The following is a 26,097-nucleotide window of genomic DNA, read 5'->3' as shown; positions in this document are numbered from 1 at the left end:
GGGGCGTGCTTTTCAGGTGGTGTTTGGAACCACCGGACTGCCTTATTGAATGCCAGCCACAGCTGCAAGTCCCTGCTCTGATTTTTTTTTTTTTTTTGCACATCTACCACCAACATCAGGTTTTATTAACAGGGGAGACAGCTTTCTAATGAAATATGGCCCTTAACTTCCTTTTATATTTGGTAATATCCTGAACTCTTTATCCAAATGAAGCATAAAGCACTTACAACTGTGTTTTGCCATTGCACTGACCGAGGAATATATTCATTTGCAGTAACATGGGATTCAATGGAGTGGAAAATAAGCTCTGAAAATTGCTCTTGCCACGAAATTGTATCAATAAATAGGAAAAGCCCATTTAGATTTCACTGACCAATCTCCCCCCTGTGACAAAAATTAATATGGCCAAGTGGTGTGTATTGAAGGTGAGAAGCAGTAGGCACCAGAGGCTGAGCAAGCCACGTGTCAAGGTGTGCCTGGTTTAGCTAGCCTATTTTACTTGTTCACAGAGCCAACTGAGGGTGCCTTTGTGGATGTAGGGTGAACAATGAGTGGGAGGTAGGTATAAGCCTCTGGGGGATGAAGCAAGAGGAAAGATGCTGGAAGCAGTCACCTGTAGGTCATGGACCATGCTCTTCCTGTTGTATCTCTGAGTGTGCAGAGACTAAAGTCTTTCCCCAAAGGCATCTAGCCCAAGTTAAGAAAATGCAAAGCAGGCTCATATTGTACTTCTTTGAGTCAGTGTGGCTTCTGGCTGTTAATTTCAATACACCGTATTCTCATAATAAAATTCTAGCAGACACATCCGAAAATAAGCACATGCTTGATCTGTGGTTTATCCATGTGGAGATGAATAAAACATCAGGTTCAGGTGTAAAGTAGTCAATTATGATGTTAAAATTTTGTGGAAAAAATAAAGGCTTGTGATTGATGATATGGAAGTAAAGTTAAACTCAGAGTGAAAACTGAAAGTTCCTGTGCGAGTTTAGGCAAACCAAATAATCTCTTGAACTTGGTTGCCATATTTGCAAAATGGACCTCATAATGGCTCTGCTGCTTGATTATCAGAGTTGTAGTCAAATGAGATTGTGAGCATCTGTAAACATTTAGGGAGCTTTATTATTCTCTACCATCAGCACTGACATTGAAAAACTAATCATGAAGGTAAATCATACCTCTTAGAGCTACTCCTTTGTGCCACTAGGGGCAACATTTTGTGGCCAAAAAGATAACGGACTTGGGAATCTGAGGAGCTGGATCCAGTACTGCCTCTCCTGCCACCACATCATGAGCCCTCAGGCAGCTACCTTCACGTCTCCCATTCTCCCATCAGTATAATGAGATGGCTGTACTGAGTTACTTCTGAAATTCCTTTCCGACACTAAATTGTGTTGTCTTGGGTCAAAGAGGTAGCATAATGGAAACCCAGATCATAAGCTAAGAATGAAAGAGCATATGTTGTAATTTCTAAAGCGAAAAGATCACAGCTCTCTTGTAATTTGATGCTAAAGAACAGGTCATGGAGGAAATTTGGGGCAGGTTTTAGAGAGCTGTACTCTCTAGAGTAAACTTGTCTTGAACCAAAATCACATTATTTGTACTGTTATCTGAAACCTTCAGATTTCTCTTTTTAATCCTACCCTTTTGAATCTTGAGTCATCTGTCCAATGTCAGTGAAGCTTGCTAGAGGTGGTAGACTCCTCTCCTTTCCAGATACCTACTGAGATTCTTCAGTCTTGCAAAGATATAAAAACTATACTTTCATATGCCCATTGCCCCCCTGATAAAAGCTGGCTATATTACGTCCTCTCCTTGCCAATAGAGGTGCCTTGGGGACCTTCTCTTATTCTGGATATGCACAATAACATGCAAGAGGGTATCCCAGGCCTCTTGCATGTTAACTAAGCCCCCTCTCAGCCCTCTAAATGCTTGTCAGGAAACCTTGACAAGTGGTAACTCCATGTGGCACTCAGCATGGCAGAACAAGGCTATTTTCTCCTTGTGTATGCTCTTGCCAGACTGCCCCTTCCGCCCTGCAGGGTTTCTGCTGCTCTCATTAGAGTCTAGCAGATGATCACACAGACTTGTAGCAGGTGGAACATGGAGGGGAACAATGACTTGTAGTCTGTGTCCCATTAGCAGCAACGTGGGTGAAGAGTCTGTGCTGCGTTCTGTGGCTCCACGTGCCAGTTATTCTCTTGGAGAAAGTGCAACTCCTCAGTCAAACTTGGAGAAGCTCTACCAGTATAGAGTCATTGATGTGTAGCTCAATATGGCGGTCACTATTGAGATTCTAACTTTGGCTGCCTTGTTTAAACCATCCATGGTATGTCTAGAATCAGTCAATGTTCTTTTGTATTCATGAATGAAGTATGTGAAAACATTCTCTCTACAAAAACTCTATAGACAGGGTTGGCTGGGTGGCTCAGTTGGTTAAGCGTCCAACTCTTGATTTCGGTTCAGGTCATAATTTCATGGTTCATGATATTGAGCCCCATATCAGGTTCTGTGCTGACAGCATAAAAGCTGCTTTGGATTCTCTGTCTCCCTCTCTCTCTGCCCCTCTCCCACTCATGTATGCTCACGTGTACTAATGCTGTATCTCTCTCTCTCTCTCAAAAATAAACAAACATTAAAAAAAACTCCACAACCTAAAGTCTATCTACCATCACCCGTCATCCCATTTCTCTACCAGAGGAGAACACTGTCAATCAATTAGTTTTATGAACCTATAGCTGTATGTAACAGGATGATGAATGTGAGTGCAGCTGAGGTGTCTTTGAGAACCTCCCTGCAGGATTCTCTAAGAAGCTTTAGAACTGACCCTGCTACCATCACCCTTTAAGTCTCTCCTCCAGATGTATAAGAAAGGAAGTGAAGATGTGATTTGTTGGTTTAGAGAGAGTACTGTGGGTCTTCCCTTTTATCTCTCTGGGGAGTCAGAAGAGGTACTCAAGTGAAAGGAAAAAGTCTCCAGGAGAACCACACTTCTATATTTGAAGAATGTTGCAAGAAGAAACTGGCCTCTAATGCCCTAGTTGGACATCTGCTTACGGAGTGGATTTGTTGGTCTTCACTCAGCACCTATTTAAGCAGGGTAAAAAGAGAATTGTATACAGAGGACAGAATGAAGCAGCTGTATGTTATTTGGTTTGGCAAGGGTGAGTTTTCTGTGCCTCAAGTGGACATGGAGGAAGGTAGCTTGAACATTCGTATTATTACCCTGACCGAAATGGCTGACTTCCACAAGAAGAGACCCTGTCAGCAAGAGAATCAGGTCTGAACCTCTAAGAAAGTGGGTCAGGAGAGGTCAAAACAGAGCTTTTCATCTGTTTCAGGAGAATTCACTCATGGTTCTCAAAAAAGATGCTGGCCAGTTCAATGGCATCAAGACTCCCAATTCTCTCTCTCTACTTCTGGTCACTAGAGGGAAGAGAGAGACCTAGAAGAGGAAGGAGGAAGATGGGCAGCAAAAGAATAAGCCAGGCACCCTCATCCGCCCCATTCCAGGTCTCTCCAGCTGGGGTCAGGCTGAACTAGGTGGGACGAAGGGTGTGAGATAGATTATTTAAACCGGGATAAATGGAGAAGACCAACCTGGGCTGTTGAATATGCAAAAGTAATTGGAAAGCTATGGGATCAGTCCCGCACATCATTAAGGGCTAGAAGGAGGAGATTCAGTACAGTTAAAGGTAGTGATTGAAAAAAAATAACAAAGCAATTTCACATCTGTATTGCAATAAATCAGATTTTCCAATAAACCGGTTATATGTAAGATATAGTGTCATTTGTGTTTCTTAACATTAATAATGTCATAATGTATATATCACTGTGTAACATGCTTTTTCTACCACAGCAATATGTCTCAAAGATCTTTATATGTCAGTACACTTGGATTTTGTTGTTATTTATAACTGCTGCATAGACTTTCACAGTGAAGCGTTCCTAGAGTTTATTTAGCCATTCTGTGACTGGAGGTTTTTAGCTGTTGTGGAACAGTGTGATGATTGGGCACAGACTATAAGAGAGGCTAAGGTTTGGCACAGATCTCTAAAATAGGGTCATACCTTCTGAGCCGATTAAGAACTTGTCCAGGATTTCCAAATCCCTGGTGCTCTTTAAGGCTGGGTTCTTAGTTCGAAGAAATTGGAGAAAGTGGCCGAACAGGTTACCTAGGGATGGAATGTCTTCTCTTCTTCATCCTCTCAGTTATTGTTCTTCAAAACCCCCATCTGACTGAGGGAGAAGCAAAGCCAGGGATTTCAGGTCAACACTCTGTTTCCTCACCTAAAAATTGAATTTGTTCCTTTGCCTTCCAAATTTTGCTTTTGTGGCAATTAACCAATAATGTCAGAAAAGTACTTTGAAAGTCCTGAAATGGAGATTCATTACAAACTCAAGGATTTATTAAAACAAATTCCCCTTACCAGTTGGGTGTAATATTTCATAAACATTCGTCAGATACATATATTTTAACCTCTAATTTATGTTTTTAAAGTAATATATGCTCATAACAGCAGAATATTTTTCCGGTGATACTTTGCCTCATTGCCAGTAATTACTGAACAGATGTAAGGGTATCCAAATAACTATATGCAATATTAAACATACAGTGCTGAGTACAGAATATACTAATGATTTCACATTTTGTAGGACTCTAGTCATCATGGTCAAACATCCATAAATATGTCTTAAAATTTAGTGAGCTCCTCCTCCTAATACTAAGAATTTTGTTTTTTATTGGCCTTTTACAGCCTCCCTCATGAAGCTTTAAAGTGTAAGCATAATGTAATGTATAAACTTGTCAAATCAGTATGTTGTGCACCTGAAATAATGTAACATGGTGTGCCAAATATACTCAAATTTAAAAATAAAAAATAAAATAACAAAAGAAGAAAGAAGAAAAAAGTCATGCTTTTACACGGTGGAATTCTTTCTCTAAAATACCTCTTCTCTCTTTTCTCCTAACAGCTGGAGAATCTGGAATTCTCCTCCTCCCTCTATGGATTTGGGCAGTTTTCTTTCATTTTTCCCATTGTCTTTTGTATTTGATTCCATTAAAATCCTAATGTTACATTTTAGCAACGAACACATTGTTGTTATTATCATGCACCAACCCAGGTTACCTGATGGCATGAGTGGGTTTCTAGTCAATGTTAGGATACATAGCTACTGCAGATATGTTCTTCTGACTTATAATTCTATTCCTGGCTCTCATTTGCAGTGTCAGTCAAGTCCACAGGATGACCACTGGGCATTTAGAAGGTGAGGAAAGGCCTTCTCTTTCTCAAAAGCTTGGACTTCAGATGAGCCACATGCCAGTAATTTTAGCCTTTTTTTCCCTCAGAGGAAAAATAAACACAAATCACTTGGCATATCTGACAGTCTTCAATTAGAAGGATTTATAGAATCACGCAGCTAGCAGAGAAACTAAGAGCCCGCAGAATCCATTGCCTTGTCTCAGACAGGTCAACAATTGGCATCGCATGTAGACTGGCTCTCTTTGTATAGCTTTTCAGAATAAGTGATTGTATTCTCACTCCAGTTGAAAAAATCTAATATTTAATAATCCTCGTGGTAGGATGTTTCTCTTTTAACCTAAGAAGGAGAGTTGGAAACTGTTGTTCCTTGTCTGTATAGACCCATAGCCCCTGGCTGAGACTTGGCATTAGTAGGGGAGATAACTTGCTACATTAGAATATACTATTTTTTTATGCATTTTTGTGGTTTTCTTCGATACTTTATCCAGATGCCCAGGGTCAGATCCAGAAAGGTTACCCCTGCTGTGTTACCGTGGGTAGAGCCAGCAGAATACTAAGAGGACCCTCAAGATTTCCTAACAGTAGGTATGTGTGGAAAAGATAGATAGGTTCCTTTGTTTTTCATAGATTCCCACTGACTGAACATCTGTGAGAGGAATGGAAGGAATTTACTTTGAGAGCCTATCTGTATCAGTAGGAAATCAAATGTAAACTTTTGAACAGTTTCCGTGAAGGTGAAGGCCGACAGCAAGTCTGTCGCTTCATTCTGCTTTCTAGCCACTGTTTCCCTCATGGCTTGATGTCAGGCAGAGCTTGCTCTACTGTTGCATCCTTTGTGATGATACCAGCCACCTGAAGCTAGTTAGCCAGAGGGCACAGGTCCTGGCAGGGTCACGTGGCCTGTGTCCTGGGGCTGTGTGCCATGATACAGAGTGTGACCTCTCCTCTGACGTTTTAGTCCCTCGCCTGCATCAGTTCATCTTGGAGGAAATAGTCCTACAATTGATATATGATGAGTGATTAAGCACAGAGTTTGATTACTCAGATTCTTTTTTATAATGAAAAATGTGCATTATTAGTATTAGGATTTCTTATGCCCTCCCTGGTAGATTTCTTCCCAATATCAAGGTAACAGGCACATGAGTAGTAATTTAAAGTTGTTCATAAAAACAAAAAGGACTTGAAAAGTTTTACAAGAAATACCACATACTCTACAAAAGACCAGATTTCTTTACTTGAGCACATTCCTATTGAGCTGTCCTTATGTGTCACACCCAACGTGATATACCTACCTTCAACGTCCTAGCCTAATCAGAGGGATCCTTTACAATAGTTGATATGTAATGTTAAATAATGCTGTGGGAAGGTGTTCTAGGTCAGGTGTGCCTGAGCTGAGTTTGGAAAAATGAGCAGGATCCAATTTGGTAAAAGAGAAGAGAAGGGCTAGGGCAGGTAGTGAAGAAAGAGGGAGTAGCTTCTCCAGGGAACTGCAAATTGTCCAGGAGGGCAGAAGATAGAGTGCAAAGAGGGTAATGAGAAGATGAGGTTGAGGGGATAAGTTGTGCAGGGTGGAGAATAGTTTATAAAGCATCTGGGAGTTAGCCCGAAGACAATAATTAGTCATTGCAGGGCAAGGATATCATCATATTTGTGGTTTTAAAAGTCACTTTGATGGTGGAGTGAGAGGTTTGAAGAAGACTGAATTGATGGAGACAAAGAAACCATTTAGAAGAGTGTTGGTGAGGGGCACCTGGGTGGCTCAGTTGGTTAAGCATCTGACTCTTGATTTCGGCTCAGGTCATGATCTCATGGTTTCTTGAGTTCGAGCCACTCTGCGCTAACAGCACAGAGCCTGCTTGGGATTCTCCCTCTTTCTCTGCCCCTCCCCCATTCACACTCTCTCTGTCTCAAGATAGATAGATAGATAGATAGATAGATAGATAGATAGATAGATAGATAAAAGAGAGAGAGAGAGAGAGGATTGTCGATGTAATTCATGAGATAGGCCTGAATCAAGTAGTAGCATTTGTGACGGAGAAACCCATATTGGAGATGGAGTTTGAATTAAATTACAGAGGAAGAATTAATAGAATTTGATTGATTGATTATGGCAGTTAATAAAGAAGGAAGTCCAAGGATTGGTGATGAAGGAGAAGGCACTGAGTTGGGTTTTAGATTTATAAATTTTGAGATGTCTGTGGGCCATCCAAGTGGCAATGTCCAGCAGGTCTGGATCTCAGTTTGAGAGTCCCCAGCATGTATCTGTAAGCAAAACTATAAGAGTGGGTGAAATCGCCCAGGATGTGTGCAGAGAATACATTGCCCTTGCTTTCCCCTAGAAGATAGCTCTTCAGGTACTGAATATGGGGTGCAACTGGAGTGCAACATTGACAGTGTCGTTTCCTCTTGGACCGTGGTGCACAAACACTCTTACGTTGTTCTGCTTTCTGGACCCTGCAAACTGTCACCTTCTATTATTACAATCTCATCAATATTTCATGACCCTTTCTAGTTTCCAGGTTGATATGGGCAGATGTTGTCTTCTTGACAGCATAAATAGGTGTCTTGATTGGGATATTAGCCATGCTCATACCCCAGAGTAAAATGAGATTAAAGAAAAGCCCTTCCGCTGTATGTTGATGCCTCTGAGGCAGCTTCTCTGGTGACGATTCCTTGCCTTGTTACTAGCTGTGGAGGCGGTGGTTTTAGTTTTAACTCTGTTCCTTGCCTACCAGAACGAGATTCTGAAACCTTTGTCACTGTGTTGGTTTCCACCAAATAGTCCATAGATCTGTTCATCCTTGACCGCTTGTAAATTGTTGTGAATGTTTACAGAAATGGGGGAGGGGAGAGAAGGGGATTTCAAAACTGGGTTTTCTAAGGCCCGACAAAAGAGTAAATATTTTTAGCTTACAAAAACCCCAACATTTCAGAGTGGCAAATAAATGCATCTCAGTGTTCTGGTGATTTGAATGTTCTAAATGAGGAAGCACTGGGAGCAGCATCTGTGCCTGTCTCCGCCACAGCTCTCATTCCCTCTGAGGCACTGGGAAGTGAGACGACTCTGAGCACCAATTGCTTGCAAATTTCTTCTTCTCTTCCGAAAAAAATTTGTGCTAGCAGGTCCCCCAATATGCAGATGCTGCCTTGTTGAGTCAAAAGAACATTTTAAGTAGAAGCGTTTGCATTCCGGGGACTAGCTCCTGCACTTCTAAAATGAGACTCCGTTGAGAAGCCAGATATTCTTCCCAAATCATTAGAGTGGATAGGACGTGATTCCATTCCCATTTTTTATGCTATTTTACTTGTGCTTGATTGGAGAGCCTGTTGGAGATACATGCCTGTGTACGAGAGAAGTGCTTTGTCCTTATGATCTAGACAATTATGCCAGTTCTCTGCCTCCTTTGGCTAGTGAAGATTAGGCACAGCTCTGTCTGCACATGTGGGGGATGAGGGGGCAGGATGCCATTGTGGACTTGAGCTACACTGTAGTGACTCACCCCTGGCTAGTTCGACTTCGGAGACATGGCTTCTGCACTAATAAAAAATGCTGCCAATCACAGTGTTGTATTGAAAGGTTCAGTACATTGTGTCCAGAATAGTCTTTATTTAGATGGTAAAAATGTCAAAAGAAAAAGCACAACCTGAGTCTAATGGGCTGATTGAACTCAAGGGAGAGGTAGGTGGGGGTGGGGAGAGCAAAAGAGCAGTTTCTAAGCAGAAATATGACAGCAAAGACACGTTCTGGGGATGGACCAGCCATTTATCATGGCAAAAAGAAGGTCATATGAACTCATTTTGGAGTTCAGAGTGGTGCTGAAAACAGAAATTAAAGAACTGTAAAAATGACTCGAAGTTTTGGTAGCAGGTATCTGGTTTAGCACTTACACCCAAACAGTTTACCACATAGGTTAAGAAATGGCCGACTCTTTGCAGCCAGAGAAGAAAGCTGATTCATTCAGAAGCCGCAGCCTAGCGTGAACCGTGGCATCGGTGCCAGTGAACTGGCATTGGCATTGCCAAGTGCATTGTTAGTACGTATCTGCATAGATTTTTTGTCTAAGTTACAGTTGCAGCAGGTAAGTGCAGTGACCTGAAAGCTAAGAGCAGTCTCAATGAATAACTGTCTTTCCTGACATCATTCCCAGACTCAGTCTGGCAAATTATTTTTTACTTTAGGTTATCTGTACTCGGGTTATATGCCCTGCTATGGCAGGAAATGTTTCAGGTTCTCCCTCTCCCTCTCCCCACCTCTCTCTCTCCCCCTCTCCCCCTCTCTCCCTCTCTCCCCTTCTCTCCCTCTCTCCCTCTCTCTCTCCCCCCACTCTCTCCCTCTCCCCACCCTCTCCCTTTCTCCCTCTCTCCCTCTTTTCCTCTCTCCCTCTCTTTCTCTCCCTCTTCCTCTCTCTCTCCCTCTACATTTCCCCCCCCCTTCTCTCTGTCTCTCCCTCTCACACTATCACTTTGTGTCTTTCATATACACATGTACATCCCTGAAGGTCACATGACTTATTTTGGAGGCTATACAACTTCTCTGAATGATCCAGAATTTTGCTGGTATAGGTTGCCACAGGGTGTGACGTGACCTGTCCCAGACTATGACCATCTAAACAGAAGGTAGGGGTGTGGAACATCTTTGAGCCTGGTGGACCAAGCCATTAGTATTGGGAGTAGTTTATTACGCAGCAAAAGCCAATTGTCACAGCTTTCCAGGTGAATAGAATGCTTTCATTTCTTAATTTTAACAGACTGGGAGAAGGGTGCTCAGAGGGAGCAGCCGCAGCCCCAAATTCCACATCTCAACTTGCACAGTGACACGAACTCTGCTACCTCTCTACAGGTGCTATATGGACAGACTAGAATATTGTCTGCCTCCCTGCTTACTTTCATTCCCTCATTTCTTTCATTTGTTGGTTAATTTTCTTAAAGATTAATACGCTCTTTTAGCGGGCAGATGTTGTGCATACAAAGATAAAAATTCATAAACTAATGAGGACATACATGGAAGAAAATATTACAGTAGATATAAAAAGTGCTACTGGAGACGTGTGCTGTCTGTTGAGAACACAAGGGACAAATTACCTGCCTCTGAGGACCAGGCATGGGTAGCTTCCCTGAAGAGGCATGGTTTCAGGAGTATCGCATGGGCACTTCCACAGTTATTCCCCAGCTCATGCTGGTGCATTCAATGTGGATTTTCCCACTCAGGAAACCTAATCTATGCTATCTATGTACTTTTTATCTATGTACTTTTATAAGCATAGGGGATGGGATACAAAAACTAGGAGTTAATGTTTTTAGCTTAATTCCAGTAGTTTGGCAACCCCCTCCCCCATTTATAAGATACAGCTATCTCTTAAGAGGAATTTCACTTTAATATCAATATTTTAACCTTACTGTGTTTCCCCCCCCTCCCTTCCTCCCTTCCTCGCTTTCGTTGTTGACAGAAAGGGATTGTTGCACGGTGGTCCCTCCATATGGGGGAAAGGCAGAGGCCCAGAGACTAGACTGATTCACTGGGTCTAAGTGGTAACCAGGAAAGGACTCCATTGTGAACTGGAAGATCTGTTTTTAAGTCTTTTCCCTTCTGAATGTTCAAGATGATGTAAATATACTGTACTCTATCTTATTAAGTTGGTCCCGGTAACCAAGGAAATGGCCTTCATTCCCATCCCTAAGATACTGTGAGATGGTGTCTCAGGAACTCATTGCCATGATAGCCAGTACTTTGGCGGATATGTGTAACCTCAGCTCACAGGTTATTCCTTACCATATTCTCTGCCCATTAGTAAGGCTGCCTAAAGCTGTCTCCACAAAAACTGTTCTCAGACATCCTGTTCTGCCTCAGCCAACCACTGACTCCAGCACTTTCTCTATTTATTTGTTAGCATTTGAAGGAATGATTGTATCATATGAACAGACCTACCAATGTCATTTAGTCATAAGTGATGAAATTACTTTAAACAAACAAAAGACAACTAAATCATGAAATGATAGCTCATACCCTAGGAGAACCTGGAACCAGAGCTGCCACGTGTCCACACATTTTGTGTACCGTCCAGGTGCCAGGGCATAACTAGAAGCTGGAATCCAGTCCCTCCTCCATTCTCAAAGCTGTGTTCTTTGACATGAGGTTATGTCCAGTCAAAGAGACCTTGTGCTCACCTCCAGGGCTAGGTCCTCCTCTCGAGGCGGTGCCTTTACTTAATTGGTCTGCTCAGAGTAGATGCCCATCTTCTACCTCTTCTCTGCTCATCCTTGGCTCTTTTATTGCAATAAAAGCCCCACTATAAATGTGGAAACATGAGAAAGAACATGATGAATATAGATGATAGAAGGCAGCAGCTTTACCAGATAATTAAAAGTGTTTCTTTTGGAACCAAACCATCGGAACAAGATTAAATTAGGAAAGATATTATTGGGAATATTTCTTGATTTGAGAAAAGACCTCACATTGGGATGACCAAATCTCACTTTTCAGGTAAAATTAATAAAACGATACCAATACCTAGATACAGCCAGGCACAATTTTTGAATTATGAAGAAGGAAAGAAGTCCTATGAGTACCTCTGAAAAAAGGAATATAACAAATGGGGAGCTTGTCTACAGAGGCGTTATTATTAGACTGGTGACAACTTAATTTCTTCAACAATAAATGCAGAAAACAATGGAGCAACATCTGGAATTTTGGTAGCTATGGGAGGAAAGATTATTAGCGCAAGTTTTATATCCAGCCAAACAGTTCTTCAAAACATACTCATGTCGGACTGGTAAATATACTACCAACTAATTCTTTTTTAAGAGGTTAATTGAAGACATTCTCCAACTGACTAATGAATTTTTAAATAATTACATGGGAAGTCATTATGAAGATACAAATCTGGTTTAAATTTTGGAAGATCACTTTGTCTGCTGTAAGAATGAGGTAGTGAGGGAGCAAAGAGAGCATCTGTGTTCCAGGTGAGAGATGATGATATCCATGTGACAGGTGGAAGAATGGCATATAAAAGGGTATTAGCAGTAGAAAAAGATATCAAGTGTTCTAGTTTGGAACGTGTCAAATCTGAGATGTTTGCAAGGCATTCAGATGGAGATATCCATCTGAGGGTTTGGTGATGCAGTTGCTGAGGATAGTGAAGTTGAAGGTACAAGTACAGCACATAGCTGAGGAATATCAGCATGTAGATGATATTTGAAACCATGAAAATTGATGATGTCATCACGAGAGAGAATGTGGGGAGAGAGAAAGACCGGAATTGACTACTGAGCACCATGCAAAATAGGGCAGACAGTAAGCCAGCAACCACACTAGGCTTGTCAGAGCATCATTCCTGGTGGGGGTGGGGTGGGGGAAGACTCTTAGATATAGGCATTGTAGCAGATATTCAAATTCCTCATTGCTTGTTACATTCTAGATCAAGGCCCAGAAATTTAGCAGGGCCAAATATTGGACTCCAGTGCTTGGGCTGTGGGACTTGTAAATTATCTGGCAGAAAGCACTGACCCTTGACCTGACACAATCAGTGGCTTTATTCAATAACGTATGAATGTCGGTCCTTTGCTCTAGTCTGACTCTGCCACCTCAGTTTATGGTCGATGCCGTGTTGGCCCCATCTGATACGGACAGGTGACTGAGATCTAAGCCTTGACTGATGGAAGCCCTGGTTTACAGCCAATTTCCATAGATCTTTGCTAGAGTTCTGCAGGAAATACTCTCAATCTACCTTCTAATTCCCAAAGGTGGTATCTGTGCATTATATCCCACTGTCAGAAACCTGTACCATTGTAGTCCTGAGAGCTGTGACACTCATTCACTGATATCACTTGAGGAGGCACTGGAAGATGGTTAGTTATGGTCAATTGACTTCCCTTTGGAGGCAGTTTCATTTTGAATATGTGAGGGGCCTCTCCTTCTGGAAGTATCCTTACTGTTTGTCCCGTACTTGAGGTCAGTTATCGTGGCAGGGACATTGGAGTCATCCTGTCACATCCAGGCTTCTCTAACACCATTGTGCTGTGATTGTTGGAAGCATACATTTGCACTCAAGATCAATAAAGCTGCATAATGTACATGGAAAGCACACGACAGGGTCTCTGGGTCCAGAAATCCCCAAACACATGGGAGAAGATCAAAGTAATGTGGGTTCCCGTAAGTCACTTGATGGGCTGGACTGCCAATAACCCGTCAAGAGAAGGTAGTGTCTCTCAGTGGGGTCTGCCCACTCGATGGTAAAGGGTGCAGTCTGGACTTCACAACCTCCTGAGGGAGTCAGCGTAGTCAGAGGAGTGCCTCTAATTAGCAGAATCTAATTAGAAACTGTCTTTTAAGTAAGTCTGAAAAATGTAATTTTAGGCTTTCTAGAGAGAAGAGCTGAGAACGGCAGCAAAGGTACAAAGTTTAATAAATAACATCCAGTACAGCCCACCCCTTTGGATTCTCAGTGTCCAAACACATCTTCCATTCCATATCTAACTTCTAAACAACAACATCAGTGTCGTGCGCCCACCTAACAACATGTGTTTATATATTGCATGAGTAAAAGGTTATTCTTTCTCTCCCCAAAAAAGGAGAGATACAAAATCTCATGTGTCTATGTGTGGAGAATGTTCATTCCTTTCCTAGCATAGCCAAAAATTCACTTTAATATTCTGTAATCCTAAGAGTAAACAATAATTACTACCAATATACTGCATATAAGATAGCAAGGAAATGAGAGAGTCATGAAAATGGCATAAATCATTTCTGCTCACATTCTGTTGGCCAGAACTTAGAGGCAAGCAGCTGGGAGGGCTGTACCCAGGAGAAAAATGAAAACTGTTTAGTGAACTATAGCATTGCCTCTGTCATGCCAAAAACACAGAGTGTTTTAGGAAAGAGGGACTCCTGATTAGACACATGTATTTATCTCCTATTTTCCCAACCCTGGAATTATCCTCTAAAATGACAGTAAAGGAGTAAAACAGGTAAAGTTAAGAAAGACAAGGGGAACAAGAGGGTGAAAGACAATGAAAGAGAGATACTAACAAAATGTTGAACATGAAAATCAGATGAATTAGATGGAGAAGTAGTAAATGTTTGAAAAGAAGATGACAGAGAAAGTAGGTGATATTCCCACCCTCCCCAACCCCTCTCTAAAAACCTTAAGTATTGGAGGAACGCGGGGCATTGGTTAGCTCTAGTCACAATAATAAGGTGTGACAGTCATCAAACCTCAGCGGCCCATAGAAGTCTTTCGTTGTTCCCACCTGTGAAGATTACCTGGCCCGCCCCTGTGTTTGTGGGTCGGCTGAGGCTGTTGTCAAGGCTGGGCTCCACCAGGCCTCCTCAGCTGGAGCGTCTCTGCTCCAGAAGCCTCGTGTCCTCTCCCCAGGGCCACTGCGCAAGCACGCCTGTGCCGCCCTCATAGTGAGCTTAGAGAAACGGGGACAAAAAATGGGGTGAAAATTTCAAGACCCCTTAGGGACCAGGCTCAGAGTTGGCACACGGTCACTCACATCTCATTGTATTGGCCAAAGCGAGTCACGTAACCAAAGCCTAAATGTGAGGGGTGGGAATAGACTCTGGGTCTTTAGTGAGAGGAGCAACAGTCACACACCGAAAGGCGTGGATGAAAGGAGGGTGAAGAATTAGGTCCATAAACACAGGACCATAGCAGAACTGAGAGGATGGGCTGGAAATGAGATGGATTGCTGCACGGAGGTCCTCCGAAGAGCAGCTAGAATCCCAGATTTCTCTCATGCCACAAATAGCAGAGGTGGGGAGGTGATTGCTAAAACAAGCATAATAAGTATAAGCCTGCATTTTGAAAAGTAGAGCACCAGCTTCGTTTCCCCATTTATCTCCCAGAACTCTAGCAGGTCTGGAGAAGAACTTGGTAGTCTTTTCTGGAGAAATTGGAGAATGAACCCAGAGAGCAGAGCTCCCAGTAATACTCACTGGGGGCTGAATTTGTGGAGGGCATGGAAAATGAAGCAAGATTTCAAAACAATCAATTGTTAATTGTATATGCAATTATATAATTAATCAGCAATGTAATTACATAACTAATAAATGATATAAGAATGACAAATATAAAATGATATATGTGAACATTTTTAAATAGTAATGGGTTAGAGATGGGAGTGGCACCACCTATAAAAGACAGTTCTTTTAAGAGATAGCGATGAAAAATGAGGTGGTAGATAGAGCAATGTGTGTGTTTAGTATTTTAAAATCTATTTCATGATACAGAAGAGAATAGAGATAGGGCATAATTGAAGGCTCAAAATCTTTGAGAAGATAGGGATCTGATATCAACTAGAACACAGGTAGTTCCAGAGACTTCAGGAGGCTCAGCAGCATGTATCTCTGTTGAGTAATTTGGAGATTCTTAAGTTTCTTTTTGTTACTTTGCAACATCAGGGACTTCTCTCAAGGCACACACATACACACACACACACACACACACAGCCTGAAGTCAACATATAAAGTGCTAATAATAATTATATCTATGAGGTGGGATAGATGATTATGTTCATTATGCTTTTCTGTAGTTTGCAAATTTTATATAATAAGTGTGTTAATTTCAAATCTAGGGGAAATGATATCTCTCTACCTGTGTGTCTCCTTATTTATTTCCTTCAGATGGTCCTGGAAGAGCAGGTAGACTACTGAGGAGGTGGTACTTTAACTAAATTGGCATAATTTACAACAACCTGTCTTTTTAGGAAGGATTTTGCCTGAGGGGACGAATGGATGGTGTGGCAGCATCCGGGAAAGAACCATCCCATCCCTTCCCTTCTTCTGCTCCTCTCTGCACTGTGCCCTTTCTTCCCCACATCACAGTTGTCTCAGCCTCTCTCTCGCTGTTTCACATGTTTTGTCTCTCACTCCCTCAGGCTATTTTCAGATCGCCCCCTCCCACTGCCTGATCTATTTTCATGTAAGGAACATGATTTCTGAGAGTCCTACTTCATTTTTTCTGGTCCCCCTGTGGACTGGCCTGAATGCACATTGTCAGAGAATTATGTTGCACCAACTGCAGGGAAGGAATTAAATTACTAATAGATCATTCTCTCTCAGGGCAAAGAAAAAAAATGCAAATAAACACTGTCTCGCCTCAACTCCCTGCTAGGACCCTCAGACTCTGATTCTCTGGCCTTCTGGTCTCCTTCTTAGTCTCAAACCCAATGGGCATAGATTAGAAACTTTACCCTTGACTAACCATGCAACTTTGGGGAGGTTTTTATGCCCATAAGCCTAGGAGCTCTTTTCGTTAAGATGGGAGTGATAACACCCCCACCACTGAATGCAAGGCTTGGGAAAGCAGCTGCCCCAGCTGGAGGAGAGGTCCAGCAAACAGCCCTCTCCGTGCTGTGCTTCCTACTTGAGCTTCTTCCTACTTCCTCTGTTTGTTTAACTGGCAAACTGCAGTGCTCCCGTCACCACGTAAGGGATGTCCTGCCTTCATTTCCACAGTTGGATCTGGGCTAAGCTCAAATACAAGTAGAGACAGAAACCAAGAATCTTAGCTATAAGACAACGGGAATTGTGAGCTTCTCTGTTAAGGAGGCCATTCTCAATTAAAACAAACGTATAATAACTTCCCCAACTCCCACACTTCCCTGGATGATCTTAGGTATTTATTCTGGCCCAGATACTATACTTTTTATTTTAACCTTGTTTAAGCCTCAAGAAACTCGGTGAGAAATTATTATCTTAATATTATAGAGAATGGAGTGAAGCTCTGAGAGGTTGCTCAAGGTCAATTGCTGGTAAGTACTGGAGACAAGATTTGAACCTACCAAAAAATCTGTCCTCTGTGTAAGCTCTTAAGTAGATGCCCTGCCATAATTGTACTGTAATTTCCTGTCCCTTTTGCAAATAGGGACATGATAGGAAACTGAATTTAAAAGCACTAATTAATCCAAAACATTGACATATCTTTAGTTATTTCCCTGTCCTCTTTGAAAACGCTCTTTCCTCTCTTTGTTTCTTATTTGTTACCTTCTTCTTAACCTGTGATTCAGTGGATGCCTTTTGGGATTGCCAAGGGATCCATTCATTCATTTGTTCATGCCTTCTACATCTCAACGTGCACCGTGCTAGGACTCATTCAAGACAGTGATAATACACAGATATCGATGAAGTCACAGTCTGTGGGGAGAGAGGTGTGAATGTGCTGTGACAAAGTCCTACGGGAGGGGAGCACTGAAGGATGCAAAGTCTGTGCACTTAGGAGTGGATGCATCATGTAGGAGGGTGTTCGGCTGCAGGTACCAGCAAACCCAGTTCAGAATTTATTTATTCTCTCACAAAACAGTGTCCACGTCATGGTGGTAAAAGTTACAGTGTGGCCAGGGCACCAGCTCCATTGTTCTGTTCTTCTCCCAGCTCTGCCCTCTTTTGTGGGCTGGACTTGACCCGAGCTTCCCTCATGGCTGCAAGGTGATGATCAGCAGCTTCCTTGTTTGTGTCTGAAAGTAAAAAGAGAAAAACTTCTGGTTACACCGTGGAAGATAATCTCTTCCCTTAAGATCGTGTACCCATTCCTAGGACTATAACATCTACCTGAGATAGTGTAAAGGAAGGAAATTCTTTTTTCTTTTCTTTTTTTTTTTTAAAGTAGGCTTCACACCCAGCGCAGAGCCCAGTGCGGGGCTTGAACTCACAACCCTGAGATCCAGACCCAAGCTGAGATCAAGAGTCAGATGTTAACCCACTATGTCACCCAGGCGCCGCATAAAGGAAGGAGATTCTTATGATGGGCTTTTGCAAAAAGACCCCTTCCCTGAAATAAATTTGTTTTGAGTAATATTGATGGTACGGGAAGTGGTATAAGGAGGAAGAGACTGGATGCTGGATGGGTAGCCAAAAAGGTCCACAGCAGTAGGGTTGAGGGGGAAATGACATTTAGGCTGGGTGTTGACAGATGATTAAGAGGTTGCCAGAGAAAGGTCAAAGTGCACTTCCAGGAAGGGAAACAGCTTATGTCTTTGACCTTGTGCCAAGAACCCAGCACGCTTGATAACGTGGAGTGGAAAGAGCCAAAGAGGGCTTCAAAAAGGTGAGGGCAGTCTAGGAAGAGTTTTGCATCCTTCGTAAGGCATTTGCTTCCTGTCTCCAGACGATGGAGAACAAATGGCAGGTTTTGTTAATACAGCCGGGAATGCAGGAGAAAGTTTCTCTTGGGATAATTAACTCCATAAATGGAAGTGTAGGGAGTGGAGAGGCTAGCAGGAAGAAGACAGCTACAAAGTTTCAGGTGAAAGATTCAAAGATTAGGAGTTCCTAGCTATTGCAAACTCGACATGGATGCAAAAGGAGGCAGAGGGGGCCTTTCCGGGGTGGGGGTCGTCACGTTTCCTCCTGAAGTCCCTGGTCAGGGTCACAGCAACGTTGGAATAAATAACCATGGGAGAGTGAGGCTAGCCGTGCACATCTGACCCCCAGCCAGAGGGCCAGAGATCCCAGTTGCATTCAGCTCCCCTGCTCCAGGACGCATCTGGGTCTGCAAGTGTTTACCCTTTGCACAGAGGCTTCCCAGTTAATAACCTGAGACTCCTCATCTCAGGAAGAGAGCTTCAGCACCCACCCAGTGCGGCATAGTGTTCCTCTCTGGTTCATGGTCGGATGTTTCTTCCCTTCAGTTTCACTCTGATGCTGGCAGATTTCTGAATTTGTTACCAGGGGCTGAGGCTCATTCATATAACAGGTGGTCAAGAGGGGTCTGGGACTTGGGGATCGAGGCAATTAGAACATTTCCCACTGACAACAGCTAACAGAAGAGAAGTCTCTCGTCCACTCCTGGCCATGGTCTAGCAGTGCAAAACCTGGAGTGTGTCTTCTTTGGTGGTCTTTTATTTTAGAATTATAAATCTTCTGGAAAAAAATGTTTCCACCTCAATAAATGACTAATCAACTCCTACAACTCTATTCTAAGATGGAAATTTAGCTTGGTGGGAGAGAATTTACTCACTGGGGTAGAAGTCACAGGTGGGAACAGTGTCCCACCCATGGCATAGCATCAGGAGGGGGCACTCTCCTTCATGAATTTCCCTTCCGTAATGGCGCATTTCTGCCTGTATACAAACGTGCTGTCCTATCTCACAGAGTAAAAACAACAACCCGAACAAAGACCTCACAGACATCTTGTGTTCTGCCACTGCTGTTCCATTTCTCCTTTTCCCTCTAGAGGAAAGCAACTCCAAAAAGCTGCCCAAACTCCCTCTCTGCTTTCTTGCCTCACGGTCTCTCTTTAACCCATCCTACTCAGGTTTTTACATTCATCGCAGTATGGGAGCTGCTCCTATCAACATTGCAATGCCCAATGGTCAGTCTTCAGTCCTCATTACTTTGCCCCTTGAAACCTTGGACACATTTGGCCATTCCTCCTTTCTGAAACTCTTTTTTTTTTTTCACTTAACTTTCAGGTCAGTAAACCTTTCTGATCACCTGCCCACATCACTGGCCATTTCTTGATATCCTTGGCGAAATCCTCTTCTTTTAAGTGGTCCCTAAAGGTTGGGAGTCTCCCAGATCTCCACCTTGGACCTCTTTCCTTCTCATATCTACTCGCTCCCTGAGCGAGTTCATCTAGTTTCATGGCTTTAAATACCATTCGTATGCCAGGGATTCACAAATGCACTCCTTCAGTTCTGGGCATTGAACTGGTTTATTCAGCCACTTATAAGATCCCTCCTTGTAGACAACCTGTGATATTGTCTGTCAACTACTTTGTAATACTGTAACAGAGAGAGTGTTCTCCAAAAGCGTGTGTTAGTTACTTCAAGCCACAGATAGTTGCTCTAATCAGGAATTTGCACTACAGCTGGCTTCATTGCATAAAGGCCATTCTCCAGAGGCAGCCACTACAAGCACTTCAGCTATCTTTAACTCTGATCAACACCAGACATTTTGCTAATTAGCATGCTGAAGTCAAAAATGAGTTTTCATTTGTGAAATTAGTGGCTTGTTAATCAGCATAATGGATGTTAGAAATGGGCTTTCATAGGTCAAATTAGAGGTAATCAAGATATGGGAATTGGCTAAAATATTTTAGGGACATTCCCTACCCACATAAAAACAGGGTATAAGAATCTGGCAAGGCTAATGGGCTGTACATTTAGGGATAGTACCTGAAACTTGATTCTTAAACAGTTCTGTTTCTAGTCATTAGAACAAAGAATTTCTGGATGTCTGACACCGCCTTGGAATATGATCTTCTGCTGAATAGACTTCTCATGCCGTGCAGTGATTGGAGCACTGGAAGGCCAGTGTGTTGGGACTACATCAGGCTTACAGAGCAGGTGTATAAATTGCTTTGTGCCTACTTGTTAATGACATTATGTCTGCATATGTAGTGAAATCTGATCTGAGACTTGCTTTCATTATAACTTGGTAATGAGGTTGCGGGGGCAGTAACTAATTCACCCATTTCAACTTCTTCTGTGGCTGTAGTTGTATACCACAATGAACCTAAGAGTTGTGCATTATCAAACTGGCTTATGTCAATTTTCAATACAATTCAAACATAACATGGCCAAAATAGAACTCTTTGTTCACCATCCCCCAAAATGTGTCTGCCCAGGCTTTGCCTTCACAGTAAACAGCACCTACATTCACCCAGTCACTCAGGCCTGAATTTAGCACCTTGCCTGGACTTTGCCTCACACCCCCAGCCTATCCACCCATAGGTTGTTTTGATCCTGTCTTCAAAGGATATCAACTTGTGCACTTTTCTCTATGTCCATATTCATCTCTCATCTCTACTACTACAGTGGCCTCCTATTAGGCCTTCCTATGTCCATAGTTCCCTCTGGTCAGTTCCCACAGAGCTGCCAGAGAGTCTGTCTACAATGTCAGTGAGATCACATTACTCTCCTGGTTTCACCCCTACAAAGCTTCCTATTTGAGTTAGAATGAAATTTCAACCTGTTGCAATGTCTTCTAACACCCCTGTGATCGATCCCCTGACCACCTCTCCAACCTCATCTTCCCATTCTTGTCTCACCCCACTGCTACAGTATTTGTTCTTCGTCTCTCCAACCTCTCAAACTCATTCCTGTCTCCGGGCCTTTACACTTGCTGCTCCCTCACCAGAAATATTATCCCTGCACCTCTCTGGTCATATGTCACTTGGCCAGAGAGAACTTCCTTGCCAACCATGTGCTCTAAAATGGCCCTAATCCTGCCGTTTTCTATCCTATTGCCTGCTCTACTTTTCTTCTTAACATATATCTTGTGGAATGGCATCATGACATATCTTTATTTGTTAAATATATTGTGATCCATTTCCCCAATGAGAACAAAAGCTATATGAGGGTGAAGACTTGAATCTTGTTAGATACTGTGTCCCCAGTGAAGACAACAGTGCTAGGCACATAGTAAATGAATAGCCCTTAAATATTTGTGGAATGAATGAATGGTTCCAATATTCGTACATATTTCTGTTTCTCCCATGTTGTGATGTCAAACTCATTGCAGTTGGAAAGGCAGTTAGGGAGCGAGATGTGTCTTTGTGAGATACACTTATATGCATCCATTCACTCACATACCTCATCTTTCTTGCCTGCCTTCTGTCCATCAAATCCTGTGGTAGGTGAGGATGCAACTGTGAGGAAGCCAGAGAGAGTTTCTGCCCTTGGGGAATTTAGAGTCATAAACTCTATCAGAGTCATAAACATTAAACAGCAAGAAAATAATTACAATTATTATGAGAGATACAAAGAAAAAAAACACTAGAGTACCAAGATAGAGGGAACATACAGAAGCTGGTTTGAGGAAGCATCTTTGAAGAGGTGACCTTACGCTGAAGCCTGAAGGATGAGAATGAACAGGACGTGTAAAGAGGATGGAAAGTGCAAAGACCCTGAGGCAAGAAAGAGGTCAGCTAGTTCCTAGGACTAAAAGACCTACACAGCTCAGAGCGGTGAGTGAAAGATGGGAACCACATTTGACGTTGAAAAGAAAGGTAGAGGCTGAGCCACCAGGGGAAAATGGAAGGCAAGAATGTCAATTAGAAGGCATTTGTGATGGTTGAGCTAGACATGATGGCAGTGGCTGGGAAAAGGGAAAGATATAGAAACACTGGAAACCTTTTGGAGGTGGAATCAGTAGGAACTGGAGAAGGATGGAATGCGAGACATGACAAATCTCCAATAAATATGTGATTTTATTGCATTATGGGGGGAGGAGGAGAAACAAGAATATTTCCCAGATTTTATGGCATTTGCAGTGGCGGGGAAGGGCATTGTCGTTTTCTGAAAAGATGGGGGAAGACTGGGAGAAACAGCTTTGAGAAGGAAACTGACTCCTGATTTGAGCATATTAAGTGCAAGAAGGCTGCAGCACATCAGTTGAATATGCAAGACCAGAGTAGAGGGGACTGGACTGGAGATGGCGATTTTGTGTTCATGGGGAATATAGATGGTATTTAGAGCAGTGGAAATGGAGAACTTCATCCAGGAACGAAGAGAATACATCCCAGAAGGTCCCAACAATCTCAGTCAATAGAAGATGAGAAGCTTAGGAGGAAATTTGACACAGGCAAATATAAGCAGATCCAGGATAGTGTGATATCCTGGGGACAAAAGAGGGAAGTGTTTCTAGTAGGAAGTTTGTTAGTTAGGTTGAATGCTGGTGAAACACTTAGATGAGGAGAGAAGAGTGCCGATTGCATTTGGCAACATGCAGGTTGTTAACTTTGACAATAGCAGTTTCAGCTGAGTAGTAATGGAGGTGGAAGTCAGATGTTGGGTGAAGAGTAAATTGGAGATGCAGAGAGTCGAGACAGCTTGTGTAGAAAACCTTTTAGGAAGTTTGTGAAGAGGAACAGAGAAGTGTTGCAGTAACCTGAGAAGTAGGTGGAGTCAAAGGAGAACTTACTAGCATTTTGTAAAGATGGGAGATTATAGGACGCATTTGATGCTGCTGGCACCACTCCAGTCGAGAAAGAGAGAGATTGTGCAGATAAGAGAGGTAGACTGCCTTTAAAAGTCAAAAGGGAATGGGGTCCAAAGTAGAAGCAGAGATTGATTGGCTTTTGGGAAGAGGGGAGTTTTTATTTTATGGAGCTCAGGGTGTAAATAATACTTCCTTTTCCTATTTCATTGCTCAGACCCACAAGCTGAGGAATAATAGATGGGCAAGTATTCCTGCATTCTCAAATGAGGCTCAGCATCATTTATGCAGGACTTGGGAAGAGGTAAACCCAAACCTGTTTCTGTCCCATTATTCTATCAGCCAACTCCAGGCAGCATAGGAGAAGCTGGTCGTGGCTCTCTCCTGGTGTGTCCCCAAGACATGAGAGAGCACAGGGGTGCTTTCCCTCCACCTCACGCCAATGCGGTAAAGGCTTCATTTAACCGCTTGGGAAGCTTGATATATGTCCCCTCGAGATTGAGACACTCAGGGACCTACTGACTTCTCTTGAAAAGCCTGTAGATAAAGGGCTGTGTGCAGTGGTGGGAGCAGCAGAGCAAAGAGGGCTTCACTGGTAATGGCCTGCATTTCCAAAGTCACCAGGTTCAAAAAATTTTTTTTCCTACGGGCCATATGTGGACCCACAAAAAATAGGTAATCTGAGAACTTACTAAAAGGAACTTTCCCAATAGGAGAGTCTGGAGAGAGGGGGCACCCCAAGAGAAAGTCTGTGTTGATGGGTCCGAGTCCAGGGGAGAAGAGGGGATATTCCCATGTCAGAGACCTGCACATGGGGAGATATGTGAAGGGCCCACAAAAGCAACTCCTCACATTGGGGCTTCTGATACACAAAAGGCCCACATGCTGTGATACGAACACACCAGCAAAGCAAGATGTGGCACTGTCTCTGACTGCTCATCTCCTGAGCCAAGCTCGAGAGGATCAGAAACAGGCCTAGAGAGTGGGAAAGAGGTGAAGGAGAAAAGCAAGAGCAGAAGTGGACAAAGAGTGAAGAAACCGTCTCATCTCCCTTCATTCCAGGCATCGGGGCCTGAATGAGTCTCTAGCTGACAGGTGGGGTGGAGCAGTGGGGGCACGTAAATTGGATGAGAAATTGAAGCCTTGAGATAGGACTGTACTGGACTTCCCAAACATTCTACGAGCCAGATATTTCACAAATGCCTGGAAGTGATGAAGAAAATGAAGATATGACCAGCAAATGTCCAGCAGTGAGGAAGAACAGTTCCACAGAGGGAGTATGCAGGGGCAGTGGGGAGAGAGAATAAAGTTGCTTTCTGCCTGCCCTTTTCTCATTTCAGCTTGTTCAGTAAACTGCTTATGGTTTACATTTGTTTTTATCTTAAAACTTTGCGATGTTTGGTACTGTTGCAGTCCAAATAAAACCTGTGTATGACAGTTTGTAAGCACTGTCATATTTCCTGTTCTTTCATGTTTTTGACCAGGTCTGTGCATTGAAAAGCATCTACAAACCTAGCAGCTAGCAAACATGAATGACACAGGGAAGGAGAAGTACTGTAGAGAGGAATGGGGCCTAGGGAATGCATGGCTTCTTAATGTTTTGGAAACCCTCTGTTGGCCAAGCAACATGGAAATGGAGAATACCAGTTATGAATTCTGTGATAGACCTTAGCTACAATTCTTCCCCTACCCTGGGCATCACAAGCCTACACTACAGAGTGTGGCCATGAGATGGGGATAGGGGACATGGCAGTGTAACATGCCCCCACCTCACATTCGTACATACTAAGCTAATGCCATTTACTAGATAACTATAGAAATATTTTGAGATTTCCTAAGTCTGTAATTTATAATTTCTTGTCAAAACTCTTGGTACAAATAGAAAGGCATCAACCTGTCATCTTAACATTAACAGGAGGATAGATGAGGGAAGAAACAGAAAATGTGCTTCACAAACTGCCTTCCCCATCCTGTGTCAGATCCTGGTAATGAACACCAACACAAGCCATTTGCTCTAGCAAGGAAACCACTTTTCACAAGGCTTCCGTTCAATTCATTAAATATTTACTGAGTGCCTACTATGTGCAAGAAAATAATAGCAGGTCAGCTTTGACCAGAAGGACATGAACTCTCTAGTGTCTAATCTTGTCATTTGGAATTATGCCTGAGTAGCAATATGCTAGCCTCAAGCAAAATATCCTGTCAGCAAAATAAGAGCTTCCTCAACCCAAAACAAAACATATGAGAGAAATATAAAAACAGAATTTCAGATTGAGAATAGTCATATGCTAGAGCAAGATAAATGTAATTGTACTTCATTCAATGTTTGCTTTCAAAGTGATTCCCTAAGAAGGAACCCAGGATTTGTGACTTTACGTTGTATCTGAAAATACCACAGAATCTTGGGTTTTGGGAGGGTCCGCAAAGGCCATTCATATCACAGTTCCATGTGTGGCCCGTATCTTCCTTAGAGTAGGGCCCTTTCTACATGGTTCATTCCACCTAAGTGTGGCCACTCATGACTATCATAACCAGGTTCTAGTGCTGTGAGTTGTCCCAGACCATATGCAAGTAAGTGCTGGAACCTAGAAAGGTCTGTGGTGCTGAGAAAAGTTTAAGGTTCTGGTTATGCAAGGCACATGGATGTGGGTCTGAGTTGGTCTCTAACTGGGGAGTACCACAGTCATAACAACAGGTGACAGCACATGAGAAGTGAGGTCATCAGTAGAGGGCCGATTGCTGGTTATGAAGAGTGACAGCAAGTCGGAATCTAACTGGAGGAGTCCTGCAATAAGCAAGAAAAACATTCCTGAAGACCTGAGAATGGGACACCCCGCATTAGGGAAAGAAGTCTCCACGAGCACAGTAAAATCTTTAACAAGACTTCCAGAAGCCCAGACTTGAACAACCAGTAAACATCTCTCCCTTCTTCAGTGTCCTCTTTGCCTGGATCCT

General features: G+C 42.8%; 1 long non-coding RNA gene across 1 annotated transcript in view; it reads left to right on the top strand.

The window, feature by feature from the left end:
* The window catches only part of LOC122476264, a 352,279-nt gene that overhangs the window by 234,015 nt on the left and 92,167 nt on the right, over positions 1 to 26,097 (top strand). The window lies entirely within an intron of this gene.

The sequence above is a fragment of the Prionailurus bengalensis genome, chromosome E4 (assembly GCF_016509475.1).
Source record: "Prionailurus bengalensis isolate Pbe53 chromosome E4, Fcat_Pben_1.1_paternal_pri, whole genome shotgun sequence".
In the NCBI taxonomy this organism is placed as follows: domain Eukaryota; kingdom Metazoa; phylum Chordata; class Mammalia; order Carnivora; family Felidae; genus Prionailurus; species Prionailurus bengalensis.
This window is presented reverse-complemented; position numbering and strand designations above follow the sequence as displayed.